At 35.8% G+C, this 14,559-nt stretch overlaps 1 protein-coding gene across 7 annotated transcripts in view; it reads left to right on the top strand.

Moving 5' to 3' along the window:
* Positions 1 to 14,559, top strand: part of PCDH7 (protocadherin 7) — a 417,107-nt gene that overhangs the window by 65,508 nt on the left and 337,040 nt on the right. The window lies entirely within an intron of this gene.

Genomic DNA, 14,559 nt, shown 5'->3' on the forward strand with positions numbered 1-14,559 from the left:
GTTTGCACTTGAATGGACTCAAGCAAAGAGTGGAGACATATCCTGTTACTGTTTATAGTTAATAATGTGGAGATTAGTATAGATGTGATTTCATTTGTCTTGCTTGAACTAATTGGATGCATTATGTAGAAATCACCTGAGCCTGTGCTAGATCAACAAAGAAAATGGAAATGTATACCTCAGGACTGAATTCTGGGAAAATTAGACTGTTCAATGCTCTTTAACAAAGTGTTAAGAAGAAATACTACTGCCGGTCAGGGAAAATAAGAAACTAGTGGACAGGAAAGAAAATAAAATTTAGGTCATTCTGATACTTGTCGTAATATAATTTATTACAGTGTAAAAGCAGAGGATAGATCGCAGTATATCTCACAGAACTTTTACACAATTTCTGATTGAATTTAGGGTAAACCACATAAATGTTCAAGGAATGTATGGCCATTATATCAATAGGAAACTGGCCTTTAAAATTTGTGGTCCTATGCATTCATGTATGCAGACGAGGGCTTTTTTTATTTTGCTAAAGGATGAATTGCATGCAGGAAGTACCTCTTTACTTTATAGTTACTTGATCACCTGAAGATACTGTATAAAGTCTAATTTTTGTATGAGTAAGAGTGTATGTGGGTGCATTTGTGTGTGTGTGTGTGTGTGTGTGTCTAAGTGGAAGGAGGTAAAATTTAATGGTTGACATTTGCACTTTGGTTCATTGCCTAGAATGTAAAGGGGTAGAGTAAACTGTCTTAAGCCATTTCATATGTGTTATCACTATTAAAGATTATTATTCACATACAAAGTCATTCTGATATAGAGTAACTACTGCAAAGGCTCTCCAATTAAGTGTAATATTTATTGCCATTGAGTCATTTAAATTAAGTCGTACCAATGTCTGAAAATGAGAGTGGGCTCCTGTGAAATCGTTTGAAGACAGTTGGAAAATCCTATTACACTCTTTCAGGCACTTCACTCAGTGACAGAGGATATGAATCGTGGATGTTCTTATAGAAGATATTTGGGAAATATTTGATTTTTAACTAAAACTTTTTAATCCAATCTATAAGTTACAGTTTTTTTTCCACTTTTCTTCAAACTAAATAAATAATAAGTAATCATATATTAACATAGATAAGATGGTAAATACTTAAAACAGATTGACATATCTTTTGTAATCACCATGTGCCATAATAACTTTGAAACTATTGTTCTCTGGTATTTGTATTCATTTCTCTTTATCTTACTGATTAATTTTATAGTAAAACTTTTTACCTCTTCTATGTGACAATCAACTGAAGTCGGTACCCTATCTATATACTATTACAGGGATTTTTGTCTTTATTTATGCTATTATAAAAATTATAAATCTATAAACTGTATAATTCTATTGTATTGAATATTTTTCTGTGACCAAAGTAATAAAAAAAAAAACCTGCTTTATAAGATGACTATATTTCCTATTTTCATAATCCTTTAAAACAACAGGACGTAAAATATGCTCATGTTCCTGATTTTTGGAATACAGTCACCACATCTTCACAATTTGAGAGTGAAGAGCTTAGCCACTTTAGATAAAGAGAAAAGGTTGGGCAGAGATAAGGTTTGATGGAGATAATTTTGAAGGTGTGAAGAGAAAAGTACCCTGAACTGACTCAGGAGTTTTGAGGTCAAATTTTGCTCTGCTAAAGAGCAGACCCGATGAATAATTTTTTTTTTTTTTTTGAGTTTTTGGGTGTTCAGATTTCTTACCTATAAAGAATGAGTTTGGATGGTGCTGTCAATTTTTAGATCATTTTAATTCTAAACTTCTAAAGTTTTGAAACATTGCAATGTGACATTTCATACTGATCATATTAATACTCAATAGTGATCATTAGTATTAAGGGAATTCCATGCTTTTCCACTTAAATTGACCTAAAGCTGAATGTACGTCTTAAGAGTAAGGGAAAATACTAATTCATATTTATTACTGTGCATCCTTAGTTTGACTCAGTGGCAGTATGTACTGAAGTATAAATAATCATGTTCTGGGATCAATAGGTATCTCTAAGTTAATTGAACCAAGAGGCCCCCCAAGTACAAAATCACTCAATCTGTAGCAGAGAAAAACCTTTTTGTTCTGCACTGAGTTGAACACATTCCCTGCCAGCATATTAAAGTGCCAGAACCAGTTTTTCTTGCTCTTTACCCCCCGAGGATTGATCAGCACATGAAGGTCTCTTTGACTTCAAAGGCATTCTGGGCTTGGATCAGCCTGGTTGGGTTCAGAGGAGAAGGAAACACTAGCCCCTGATGTTTACTGCTGTGGGCCTTTCATCCTATAGTCCTCTGCTTAGGAGAAGCAACAGGCAGAGGAGTCTTGTAACGGTCATAATTTCAGGATTAATGTTTAGTCATGAAATGCCTCACTCAGAAGAACAGCACTTTTATTTTAGCTTCCAGCCACTACTCCAACTGGGAAAGGTCAGAGACACAGTATGAAGCAAAGTGAAAGCATATACAGGATGTCAATTTGGGGAGGAGGGTGCGTGCTAACTGGCAATGGCGTCGCTTTCCAAATCACAAAGGTGGCAAGGATAAACGTCTGGGATCCTTAGTTAGAGAACTGGTCACACTGAACGTTTGTTTCATTTTGGCGAAACTTCTGGTCATTTATGGAACCGACTTAGGTAATAAAATTTAATTTTGTCAGTTTATTCTTCCTTATACAAGATTAGAGATTTAGATGGGAGACCACCTACCAAGCCTCTCCCATGACCCGCTATAAGTGAAAATTTCACTAAAATATGAAAAAAACGTTCAAAAATATTATTGAGGAATAAAAGACTATGCTTTTCATTTTAGTTCTGGATATTATTTTTTTTGTATGCTATTATTCCATTTGTATTTTGATAAATACAAATTATTTGAACTGATTTTAGTATTTCTTTGATAACTATTTATTATTTAACAAATGTTTAATGTTTTAAACTTTAATTCCAGTGTAGTTAAAAAACACTGTTGTAAACAAAACAAAACAAAAACACTGTTTTATTGGTTTCGGGTGTGCAATACCACACTTCAACAATTCCATGTATAACTAGGTGCTCACCAAGATAAATGTACTATTAGTCCCCTTCACCTGTTTCATCCAATTTTTGTTACCAAGAGTCAGCTCTATGCAGACGATATATTCATTGCTCTATTAAATACTTATATCAGCCTTATGAAGCAGATTCCATTATTGTCATATCATCTGTTTTACAAATGAGGAAAATTAGGCACAGAAAGTTTGGGTAAATTTGCAAAGATACAAAGCCGGCAGGAGGTAGAGCTGGGCTCTGAGTCCTGCCACTGGACTGCAGAGAGGCTCCACTCAGCAAGTGGGTCAAGGAGCTCTCAGGCCAAGCACTGCAAAAGATTGGGGTGCAAGTCAGGTTCTGGAATTATCTCAGGGTACAGAAGTGGAATTTTTTTTTTTTTTTGGTTCTTTCAGATCACACATCTGTTAACGTGAGTGTGGCAAATTCAACATGCATGACTTAGATGTGAAAGGCATTCCGAAGTTCTTAGCACATAGAAATATTGGATAAAGATGGAATCTGTGATAGAAAGTCTGCTTTAAATATTGGTGAAAGGGAAGAAGAAATTCTTTTCTAACCTACTTGTTTTGTAGGCTTAAAATATGTGACCACGTACTATTTGCATCAAACGTTATTCGAAAATGAAGGCTGTTATGGATTGAGGCAAATAACAACCGTATTCTTTGAACAAGGAGAGCTCACGGTCTAATGGGAATTCCAGCCGTACAGGCTAATTACTACAAAGCCATGTGCTAAACGAAGGACTATGATAGTAGCTAAGAGGACAGTGTCGGCAATCCAGGTTGCCTGGGTTTGAGACGCGGTTCAGACATGACAAACTGAGTGTCCTTTGAACAGATAACTTGACTCTGCCTCCATTTTTTCGCATGTAATATAAAGTTAGTCACCACATCTGTGTCATACATTGATTGTGATTATTAAATGAGATTTAGCCAGGTAATGTGAGTATGACCTGACAAGGACTCGATTTGTTAATTTTGTTATCGTTGTTTTATAGTTAACATATGAATAGGGTGTAGTTGCTGCTGACTGGGAAGTTCGTGGGCTAAAGTAAACTCAGCATCACTGTCACTAGTGAAATAAAAGGCACTTCACAGAGTAGGTAACTCCAAGCACTTGATATACTTCATATACTATGGCGTGAAACTCAGCAAAATTGTGTGGGTACAGGTTCTCCAAGGGGATTCATCAGTTCCTGATCTGCTACAATCCAAATCTTAGAGCGCTGTGAGCTGCAATTTTTTCAAGTACAGACAAGTGAAAGGAAGCTGTGAAAACTGAAATCAAACCTGTCACAATCCATGATGAAAGTTCCTAAAAGGTCAAAGAACAATTTTTGAAGGATCACTTTATCTATAAGCATAAGGGAGTATAATTTTCCCCAGTAGCTTAAAAATTGTGAAACCCAAGAATGATTAATTATTTGCCAGATTATTTTAAGAACTAACGATGATGCGGATTATGATAACCAATCCATAAATAAGTAGCTGTTATTCTTTGCAAATATTTAATTAGTATCTATTATCTATGATGAGGGCTTTCTTTTCTTTTCTTTTTTTTTTAAGATTTTATTTATTTATTTGACAGACAGAGATCACAAATAGGCAGAGAGGCAGGCAGAGAGAGGGGAAGGGAAGCAGGCTCCCCGCTGAGCAGAAAGCCCAATGCAGGGCTCCATCCCAGGACCCTGGGATCATGACCTGAGCTGAAGGCAAAGGTTTTAACCCACTGAGCCACCCAGGCTCCCTCTTTTTTTTTTTTTTTTTTTTAATAAAGATATTATTTATTTATTTGACAGAGATAGAGAAAGAGAAATTCCATCAAAGCTCTTCTATTTGGAAGTACTTTTTCAAGGGGAGCTGTAAGCAGAGGGAAAGGGAGGAGTAGGCTTCCTGCTGACCTAGGAGCCCTATGCTCAGGCTCAATGCCAGGACTCTGGACCATGACCTGAGTTGAAGGCAGACGCTGAACTGACTGAGCCACCCAAGAGGTTCCACGCTTTAGTTTTGAAGTCCTTTTAAGCAGAACATGTGCTTTGTTAATAAATACTAAAGATGAGATTTGAATGTGTGAAATATAAACAAAATAAACACTGGCGGGATTGAACTGGATAATATTTAAGGTCTGGGAGTTCAGTGGCTTTCATTTTAAACATTGTAATTGGCTAAGCGTGCTGGAGAGGTTAAACAAGTCATCATTAAAAATGCTGTTTTGCCTATTTGAAACTATGTGCTGGATAAAATAGATTACTAAGTCTGACAGGAAAATCTAGAGCTCAGAAACGCTCTGTGTTCTTGGGAACATACAGCATTGCTTGTGAAAACATGAGGAAGTTATATTTCCATTTCCCAGTTTAGCAACCAAACATCTGAAAAGAAAGTCAACTACAGATTTTTATTAGGCAATCCATTTCAGTAAGTTTTAGTTTTTTTTTCATGAAATAGTGGACTACTCTATGTACTTATGGATGCTATTACAGCCATAATAATCTACCTTATGCTTCTTTTTGTGAATTACTAAGGAAAAGTTAAGATTAATGTAGTTATAAATGAATACCTTCCTAGACTATATCCTTAGACGTTAGGGGGAAAGCGAACATGCCCTGTTTTAAGAGACTGGAGTTTTGAGCTCAGCTTGTTTTCTAATTGCTACCGCCCAACTACCCAATTCTGTCAGTGAAAATTCTGTTCTGTTTCAATAGCAGGTGAAGGGAACCCAGGTCTCTCATCTTTCTTCTTCTTTCTATATCTAGCTGTTAAAAGGCGGGTCTGCAAGGAATTTTTTTTTTCCTCTTCTGTGTGTCAGGCTCATGAAAGAAGCAGACACTTGGTATATGCATTCTAGAAAGATCAGAAACTGGCTGCCTCCTGATAATACATTTCAAGTGGATATAGTGCATTCTAACTTTATGCTGGTTGACTTTTTAAAGTCCCTGAGTTTTTATTACATAAAACTGTGCCCTATTTTCAACCCCATGTTGAAGCTTGATTGTTAAAGTCATATAATTGAAAAAAGTCTGTGTTAAGAAAGATACCGATAACGTTAAGGAAACAATTTTTCCAATGAGACTTTTTAATAAAAATTCTATGATGGCTAGTTACATAAATGCCTTTCAATTTGGATAGAGACGTTTGTGAAAATGTTTATGAAGATGAGCTCCAGCTAGTCCTACTTTAAAAGAGGTTATATATTTAAATGAATATCAAGAATCTGTAAATGCAGGATCTTTTTATCTTTCAATAAACCAATTTTAATACTAGGAAGAAATGCAGCACATATCTTGTACCAAAGCTCCCTAGTAATCATGTACTCTTGTCATCTGAGATTAGCATTCGGATTAAAGAACATGACTAAAAGATTCTAAATTAGCAGTTACCAAGTTGAAATGGCACAAAAGTTAAAACAGTGTAATACAGCAATCTACTTCATGCAATATATTGCCTATACCAATTAATTAGCAGTTTAATTAGCATGATGTTTCATGTTGTGACCTAAGCCATTGTACTCCCAATGGGTCTAGTGGAGACAATGAGAAAAAGGAAGAAAGCTTTAAGACTGTTGATGGTTATGTTACAATGGACCAGAATTAAAAATAATTTTTCATTTAAGAATGTCTGGCTGGCTTAGTTGGTATAGCATGCAAATTTTGACCTTGGTATCATAAGCTCAAGCCCCATGATGGGGGTAGAGTTTATTAAGAAAAAAAAAATTAAATGTTTAAAAAATAATTCTTCATCTTATTTATTTATTTATTTTTTAAAAAGATTTTATTTATTTAAAAATGATTTTATTTATTTATTTGACAGACGGAGATCACAAGTAGGCAGAGAAGCAGGCAGAGAGAGAGGAAGGGAACCAGGCTCCCCGCTGAGTGGAGAGCCTGATGCAGGGCTCGATCCCAGGACCCTGGGATCATGACCTGAGCCGAAGGCAGAGGCTCTAACCCACTGAGCCACCCAGGCACCCCTAATTCTTCATTTTAAAATAAAAGAATATGCATATCCTTTTTTTCTTTCTGAACACAGAACAGATTTGTTAAAAAGGATTTTTATGGTATGAAGTACTCCCCTGAATTAAAAGCATATCAAATAACTGAATGTGCAATAGCATTAAATGAACTGTATTTTAAAAAGCAAGTGACCACAAATAAATGCCTAAAGGCTTCACTTAGATAAAACAGAAGTACCTCTCACAATTTTGAGAGCAAACATAAAAGATATGTATTAGGGTGATCATATTTTTGAATATATAATGTGATTCATAGGATTCTATTAAGGGCCATTGAAATTGCTTACAAAGGATTGCATTTTGGAAAGCCACAATGGAACTCTGCCTTTGGACAGGCCTGAGCAAAAAAATATGCATCTTAGAAATAATTTATCAAGTGCATGACATGAAAGGGGTCTCTCATCCTTTCTTCCCTCCCCAGAGAGAACATATTCAGATTGTGTGTGTTTGTCTTTATTACATAAAATGGAAGTTTCTGTCAAGCCAAAGACAGTCATCTGCCAGCAGATTGGTTCTGCCTTTTAACAGCAGCATGAAGAATGGATACAATGTTACGAATATTGGGCTGTAAAGCCCAACAATCTTCTGGAGGTGATTTTCTCTTCATTCTACACTGCTGACAATTCAGAAATGCAAAGAAATAAAATAATTTAAGGATCTGACTAATTTCCCTAGATTTTGTCAAGCTTTCTTTCCCAATCACTGAAATCTGTTGGCTTCTTTCACGGCTATGTAATTAGGCTATTCGTTTCCTTTGAGCTTATGTACTACAGCAGGTCCAGAGCTCTTCTTTTTCCCCTTTCAGAAATTGTTCCGTAGCCTCTATCAGGAGTTAATGTATGGATGCCATTTGGAACATTGCTGGTTATTATGTCGCTTACAGATATTTTATTGTACGCAGAACTGAGTATTCATGGAAGTCTAAAGTCTCTGTTATGCAAAACTCTATAGAGAGAAAGCTGGTTAAATTTTATTTTTTTCTCCTGACTTCCCTCGTTTAACACATCAATTCAAATTGCTCCTTTTTCACTTTGTAGAAATTGTCTACAAATGGAATAGAAAGCTTATACAAATTATGGAGTTATAATTGATCATATATAATCACTTGCAACTTCTGCTTTCTAAAATAAGGACAGATTTGCATTTGTGATACAAAATAATTCAGTAATCAATTGTGCTAGGGTGATCACAAATGTGTTTCCAAGATGTTACTAAACATCTTTTCTTTTTAGTTTCATAGTATCATATCTTCAGGCAATCAGAAAATTGCAATTTAAGTTTTGCTCTGAGTGTTACCTTGTAATGATCTGATCTGAGTGATCTTTCAGTTTGAATTGTATTTACTAAGAATTGGAATTACTCTGTGTTGTCCTCTCTTGGATTTCCTATGAAAACAATTTAAATGAATTGGATACATTGAATGAATTGAATCCTATGAATACAATTTAAAGGGATATATAATTCATAAATTAAAGGAACACCAATTACATCCTAGTCTTGGAGACTTTGAGCAACTTAATCTTTCCTGTATTTAAACAAAGGTAATAACAGTCTTATAGTATCATTAAGCAATGAGGATGAATTAATATACTATGTAAATTATATGTTATAGAATGAGTTAGTATACACCATTTATTACAAAGGCCTGGCTTGATGGGAGCCAGCATAAACAGCAGGACTATTAAAGAAGGCTCAGAACTGTGACACAGATCACACAGGTTTTCACTAGTTGAGCACTAGTTGAGCGAAGCAGTTTTAATGCAATACAGAATGGTGCCTGACACATAGTGGATGTCTCTAAGTGTTATCTGCTACTAAAAACAGACAACTGGAGGTGCCTGGGTCGCTCAGTCATTAAGCGTCTCCCTTCGCTTAGGTGTTGATCCCAGGGTCCTGGAATTGAGCTCAGCTTGGGCTCCCTGCCTACCGGGAAACCTGCTCCTCCCTCTCTAAGTTCCCTTGCTTGTGTTCCCTCTCTCTCTGTGTCTCTCTCTGTCAAATAAAAAAATAAAATCTTAAAATCCTTAAATTAATTAATTAATTAAAAACAAAAACAAAACCAAAAACAGACAGCTAGGGTTTCCAGAGGTCTTATACTAGCCATCAGTTAGGCTAGGGTCCAAATTGTGTATGTATCTGACTTTAAACCTGATTTCCTTAAGCCTTTACAGGAATCTAAACTTGATTTTAGAAGTAGTTGTCGGTAGAGACTTCACAACCTTGTTGAATAAGCTTTCTGTTTAATGTGACTTTAAAAGTAAGTTTTTAAACTTATTTTGAAAATGCAGATCTGGTTATAACACATGAGAATATAATAAAAAAAATGACCAACTATCCACTCATACTTGAGCTTTTTCTTTGATTTAGAAATTATTCATTAAGGAGCACCTGGGTCACTCAGTTGGTTAAGCGTCTGCCTTCTGTTCAGGTCACCAAGTCCCACGGTGGACTCCCTGCTCGGCAGAGAGTCTGCTTATCCCTATCCCTCTGCCCCTGCTTGTGTTCTCTCTCCCTCTCTCTCAAATAAATAAGCAAATAAATAAAATTTTCATTAAAACAAACATTGGGAAGTACGCAACAGCTGTATTTATTTTTCTAGTAGACTTCAGCTGGGTGTTTAGGTAAGCTCATAATCATACCTTCACTTCCGCTGTCTTTGAGCATTTGGAATTCTATTCAAATCCAGGGTGTCAAGGCTGGCTGGAGAAGCACCTTTTGCACCGTGACGTGCTCTTCTCCATTACCGCCATGTCGTTTGGGTTGCCATTCAATTTTGTTTAACTGTGAGGTTTGGGAATGCTTTATTTCACTTTTCCCGAAATATTTTGCTGCAATTTTTTTCTCTTAACTTATCTTAAGAGATATGTTACCATTGAATCTTTAAATTGACTACTTTTCATTGTAGGTTGGGTGTCCTGCAATAGTTGCCATTACTTATTGTTTAGTTGAATTTGAAATTGATATGCCCTAATGACTGTGATTAGAAGTTATTCCACTCTCTGTGCCATCTAGCAATATTGATCATAACAATATGTGTTTAAAAAAAAAAGGAGAGAGAAAGAGGGAGATAAAGAAAGAGCTCTCTCTCTCTCTCTCTCTCTCTTTTTCTGTTGCTGGTAACTGTTCAAAACTGTGAAATAAAATAGATCACGGTTAGGCATGAAAAGTAGAGTTGAAATGTTATTAGTGTTTGTGTAGAAATTACATAAAGTGGATTGAGATGTTACACTGAAAGCTGAACTATTACGTACATTGCTGCCCAAAGTCTTGCAAGGATAGGCCAACTTACTGCTTCTTAGGCCATGCTCGGGAACATTTAGTGCCTATTAATTTCTAAGAAATAAATTTCAGATTCCTTAATTTAGAATCATTCCTTTGACTCTAATCCTCCTCTCCCATTTTTGCTTTCCATTCTTTCTTTTCATGAACTCCTATGTTTCCGTAAGCCTGGTAAGTTTTAAGTGACTTTGCCTGCTCTACCCTTTCCTACCAGTTTATTTTCACCTATACTACTACCTCCTCCAGCAATTCTCGTCTTCTAATTTTACATGAATGAATCCTACCTTCCCTCTTTTCCTGGTTGCCATGTTGTTAGTGCTAATTTTAAGCCATTTTATCTGTGCGATTTTTTAAAAAAAGGTTTTATTTATGTATTTGGCAGAGAGAGAGAGAGAGATCACAAGTAGGCAGAGAGGCAGGCATAGAAAGAGGGGGAAGCAGGCTCCCCGCTGAACAGAGAGACTGATGCACGGCTTGATCCCAGGACCCTGGGATCACCACCAGAGCTGAAGGCAGAGGCCCAACCCACTGAGCCACCCAGGCACCCCTATCTTTGTGATTGTTATGCTACCTGACTCTTCCTATCTCTAATGGTAGGATATTTTGTGCATGTAAGTGTAGATGCATATTATTTCTTTCGTACATTATAATCTCTTCATTTGGAAGGTCCTAGTCTGATTCATATTTTTATCTCCTTCCAGTTTTTAGCAAAGTGCCTTGCTTATAGAAGATAAACAGATGCTTGATTGAATTCACTTGATGCAATAAATGGGAATTTTATGTGATTCTAAGACATTCAATAAAGTGTATAATACTAGTCATTCAATACATACTTACTGAATTCCTGCACTAGATTAGGTAGTGAGGCTATTGCATTCCTACAAAGTATCAAATACTGGGCAACCCAGATGAGATGCTGTGCACATATGTATATCACAAGCCACATGATCTCTGTTAAGTGCGCATTCCTCTGTGTTACTCAGGATCTGCTCTATTGCAGGAACTTTTTTTGTTACTAAGATAGATATGTGTTTCTCAGATGTGAGAACTACATGGTGTCAAAAGGAAGGCACCTCTTCTGGTGGTCAACAAGTAGGTGGCAAGGCAGGATGGTATACAAGGAAGCTGGAAAATAGATCAAAATGTATAAGGCATTGGATGCATGTTAGGGAGACACAACTTGAGGCTGGGAAAAATGGGACTCAGACAGTAGAGGTCTTTAAAGACAGGCGAGCGGAGACCCTTATTTGTTAGGGGAATAACTTTCAAACCAGTGTGAAGGAAGCACCAGAGGGAAGAGACAAATAACTCTAAAGGGATTTGTGTTGCCCTTTAAGTGAAACCTATTTCTCGGAGACTCGGAATGCTGTGCCATTAGTTGCCACACTTTACGTGGACTACAAAGTTGTAGAGACAACGACTGTCTTCAGTCATTTCTTGGCATCGGCACAGTGCTCCGCCCTAGAGATTTATTTCTTTAGTAGAGGAATTACTATAATTAATACCAAAATAAATATATTTTAATGCATGGTTTCTGAAATCAATATGCACGAAACCATTCTTGGAACATGATGTTCAGTTCAACTTGAACTGTTTATGTGTGACAATACGACAAGTCTTTATGATGTTTCTGGGATAGACACAAAGCATGATTTTAATATAAAATTCTTTTTCTCCAATATGGTCGAAAGAGACTTTCTTTGATGTTAAACAATGATCTCAAATAAAGTCATGCTTTGGGGGCTATCTTGAGGCTGAAGACTAAAAAAAATCATCACTCACCAAATCCATTTTTGCTACTATCATTGCCGGAACTCACTGCCCAAGCCCTAAGCTGATTTTTATTTCAGAACTTAGCCAGAAGTATTTTTATTTTTATATCAGTTTTTTTTTTAATTTTGCAGCATATTATCAAAACATTTTCAATTATTTCTGATTGCTTTTTGCTCTTTGCAGTTTTAAAAAAAAATTATGCCACAGATAGGACAGATATGATTTTCCCAGTCTTATAGTTTATGGGATTTGCTCTTTTCATTTGAAAAAAACAAAAAACAAAAAAAACTTCATAGGATTTCATTTGTAGTAAGACAGTTCTGGCAGTTCCATGACAGTGAAATTTTAAGGATCATCAATATTGTAGGGTACAGGCTATGGAGTTACTCTTTTTTTCTCTCTCTTTTTTCACCTTTAATTCCAATTAAAATATATTCTATTAGACTAGATGCTTTCTGCCTGGATGTTTGCTGTCTTATCTTTGACTTTCAATCAAGGAAGGTCAGATTCCTTCTGTTAGAGCTGAAAGGGTGCATAACCTGCCAGGGGTTAACTAGTGTTTCAAGAATATAGAACTCCTGGTCTATGAATAATGATTAATGTATGGTACTTATATTGTTAAATCTTTCAAGAAAAGTGTCTTGTAAAGTTATTCTGTGTTACTGGAGCCAATCTTAATATTCCACATAAGGCAGAGGTGGCACATACCATATGTTTGCAAAGTGTTTTACCCACGGTTCCATATATAAATATCCACATTCATAATACACAATTTTCAAAATACCTGCTTTATGCTTTATCATGAAATTTATGTAAAATCCTGTATAAATCATATTCAGTATACTTCATCATATAATTTTTTACAAGAGATTGTATTTCTGTTTGAAATTTTTATTGTTTTTCATAGGTTTCAGAAGGAATGCCATCCCGCCTTTAATGTTGCTGTTACCTATGGTGTGGCAACTTAAAATTTTCTAGGTAATAGTATGAAAGGGTAAAACCTCTGATATAACATATTGTCAGAATATCTTAGTAGTAGATATAATTTAGGATTTTCTCAATGCTTGCTTTGTGAATTCAGAATATTACCTTTATTGATACCATTAGTAATATATATCAGGAATACTAATGTCTGTGTTTATTCATGTACTGACTGGCTGAAGAATTACCCAATGGAGTATAAAGGCATAAAAGTGTTACATTATTTTGATGGCACATATATTATCTATCTAGATATCTATCTATATAAATATTTTGAAATATATATTTCCTTTGCATACATGATGCATATATTCAAATATATATATATATTCAAGTATATATATATATATATATATACTTCAGAATTTATTTTTCTATTCTGAAGATCAACTGAGGGAAATAATTACTTGATAATAATTATTGAATACAAGTTTTGGACCAGAAACTGTGTTTGAGCTTGGGAATATAAATATGGGAAAGATACTATCAGTGCTTTCATCAAACTGAGAGAGTCGGATGTGTTAAAAGTGCTATAGGATGACAAAGTGAAGACATTTGGTAAATGTTTCATGACAAGAAACTTTTTTTTTTTTAAGATTTTATTTATTTATTTGACAGAGAGAAATCACAAGTAGATGGAGAGGCAGGCAAAGAGAGAGAGAGGGAAGCAGGCTCCCTGCTGAGCAGAGAGCTCGATGCGGGACTCCATCCCAGGACCCTGAGATCATGACCTGAGCCGAAGGCAGCGGCTTAACCCACTGAGCCACCCAGGCGCCCCATGACAAGAAACTTTTTATTCAAACCTTGTAATAGTTAGTAGTTCACTTACATGCAGCAGGGAAGAATGGCATTTCAACTGGAGAAGATATCATGAGCTAAGTAATGAAAACATCAAAATTCCTTGTATATTTGGTAAAAGTCACAGTGTGGTTAGAGTGTAGGAAACATTGGATGGGTGGCTCAAGATGAACTGGAAAGAACAAATTGGTTCATCTCAAGAAGAGCCTTGGATTTTATGTTTAGCTGTTTGGGTTTATACTGTAAGTATTCAAAGGTCACTGAAAGTTTTCGAGCAAGGTTATAACACAGTAAGTGTTTTAGAATGATGGCTCTGTTGGTGGAAAGGAAATCAGTTTATAGTTAAAGTACTGGTGAAAAGGAGACGAGTAAGGGAACTAGTACTTTCTGACAAAGCCTCATCAAGTGATTCCGATGCTTTCTGTGGAGAGAGATCAAGTTGTGAATGGGCAGAAGGATGTTAGATGTTTGGTACATGATTGGAAGTTGGAGAAGAAAGGAGAGAGAAAATAGGGATGGAAAAAAAATTGTTTCAGATTTTAATTTTTAACATTTTCATTAAAAAGTGGAATTTGGCGGGGGAGTGGAATTTGAAATGTAGGAGAATAAGACTGGGAAGGGAAAAAATTAAAGAGTTCATGTA

The sequence above is a fragment of the Mustela putorius genome, unplaced genomic scaffold, assembly GCF_011764305.1.
Source record: "Mustela putorius furo isolate JIRA1106 unplaced genomic scaffold, ASM1176430v1.1 tig00000083_pilon_pilon_pilon, whole genome shotgun sequence".
NCBI classification, from domain to species: Eukaryota; Metazoa; Chordata; class Mammalia; order Carnivora; family Mustelidae; genus Mustela; species Mustela putorius.